The sequence below is a fragment of the Neoarius graeffei genome, chromosome 14, assembly GCF_027579695.1.
Source record: "Neoarius graeffei isolate fNeoGra1 chromosome 14, fNeoGra1.pri, whole genome shotgun sequence".
NCBI lineage: Eukaryota > Metazoa > Chordata > Actinopteri > Siluriformes > Ariidae > Neoarius > Neoarius graeffei.
This window is the reverse complement of record NC_083582.1, coordinates 80,478,080-80,480,445: the sequence shown is the minus strand read 5'-3', so window position 1 is coordinate 80,480,445 and position 2,366 is coordinate 80,478,080.

Sequence of the window (2,366 nt, the reverse complement as noted above, 5' to 3'; positions counted from 1 at the left end):
CGTGTGCAGCATCAGACCCAGATTAAATCTGGATCTCCAGGATTTAAACAAAACAATGTGTTGACATGATGAAGAAAAGGGTGTGAGTTTAAACCCCACAGCGGTGCGAGGATCTACAGGGGTGTGAGTTTAAACTCCACAGGTACATCACTGTCTGAACCCGCTGTTACAAACTGATGTAGCAGTGTAACATCTATGACAAAAGTCACAGGGCTCGTTTAAGTCTAGGGGTATTTTATTGTAAAATAATAACAGAACAAACCAAGGGAGAACCAACAACGAATTAAAGTATATACAAAGGGGAAACCAACCACAAAGGAGAAACAAGCAGGCATCAGATAGGCATGGAGCCAGCCCCCGAGGAGAGAGAGCGTGTTCAGGCTCCCACCCTAGTATTTATAGGGGAGACATCATTGACTCTACACCAGCCACCTGTAAAACAATTAGGTGCAGCAACCATACAAAAGTGTACTGGGGGCCCCTAGTGGTAGGAGGACATAACACCTCCCCATTAAGTTGGTGACATAGTTCCCAAATTACTAACACAAAAAAACAATGTCATACACCATGTCCACAGGCAGGTCGGGTGCAAGACACACAAACATAGTTAAGTGAAAAAAACGTGCACACGCACCAGGTCCACAAAGAGAACGGGTGTGTGGCACAAACATAGGCACAATAAGGCAAACAAAACGCGTAATGGTTCATATATATACGTATATATACATAAAACACATTACCAAACACCAAAACAAAACAAAAAAAATATGGGTATACCGTAGAAGACACCACTAAGGCACTCTGGACAAAGCGTCCGCTATAACGTTGTCCGTACCCCGAATGTGCTTAACCTGCAAGTTGAAAGATTGCAAGATCAAACACCACTGCATGAGCCGCTGATTTGAATTACGCATGCGTCAGATGAACTTCAACGGGTCATGGTCGGTATAGACGACGATGTTCTTTGAGGCACCCAAGTAAACCTCAAAGTGTTGTACAGCAAGGACCAGGGCTAGTGCCTCCTTCTCTATGGTCGAATACGACTGCTGCAGAAGGCTAAATTTCTTAGAGAAATAAGAGACAGGATGTCCAACTTCATCAGCACCGAGCTGGAGGAGGACAGCTCCAGCACCATAGTCACATGCATCGACAGCAAGGGAGAAGGGCTTTGAAAAATCAGGCGCGCTCAAAACTGGAGCCGCAACCAAAAGCGACTTCAGATTTTCAAAAGCCCTATTGCCTTGCTCCGACCAGGCATACGGAACCTTCGGACTTAACAAATCAGTTAACAGGGCTACTACTGCAGAGAAGTTCTTGCAAAACGCATGATAGTAGCTCGCCATGCCAAGAAATCTGCGGAGCTCGCGGCGATCAGCAGGGGCAGGAAAATTGCAGATGGCAGAGATTTTTGCATCCAACGGACGCACCTTACCCCCTCCCACCAAGCGGCCAAGATACGTAACAGTAGCCTTTCCAAATTCGCATTTTGCCAAATTGATGGTCAAATTTGCAGACAAGAGACGCCGAAACAGTTCTCGAATTTGGACAAGGTGACTGGACCAATCAGGACTGTGCAATACAACATCGTCAAGATAGGCCTCACAATTAGACATACCCGACAACACTGTATTGATCAGTCTCTGAAAACTCGCGGGAGCGTTACGCATGCCGAACGCCATTACGCGATAAGACAGAAAATCGTCTGGTGTTACAAAGGCAGAAATTTCCTTGGCTCTGGCTGTCAATGGAATTTTCCAGTAACCTTTGAGCAGATCAAATTTGCTCACAAACACAGCTGACCCCACCCTGTCAATGCAGTCATCAAGCCTCAGAAGAGGATAACAGTCAGGTACCGTGACTGCATTGACACGGCGGTAATCAGTACAAAAACGGAACGTGTGATCAGGTTTAGCTACAAGAAGACAAGGAGAACTCCAGAGACTTGAACTAGGCTCAGCAATGCCATTCGCCAACATGTACTCCACCTCCTTCCTCAAAATCGCCCTCTTTGCAGGATTAACGCGGTATGGATGCTGCTTGATGGGAACTGCAGTGCCAACATCAATATCATGCTCGAGAACTTGCGTTTGTTTTGGTACATCACCAAAGAGCTCAGGGAACTGGTTGACTATTTCCCCTATGTCAGCCCTCTGCGATGGAGATAGATGAGGAAGGTGAGAGTCAAGCACAGAAATCATAGCAGAATTGTTCAAGCGCCCCTCTACCACTGCATGACACAGGCTACTCCCAACGTCATCGTCCCCCTCTTCCACCGCAGAGATCAGCACCGCACCACTGGACAGCGCCGGTTCAGCAGTCGGTTGCGGGTCAGGTGGCACAAGAGGAAGAGCAGAGGAGTCACGCTC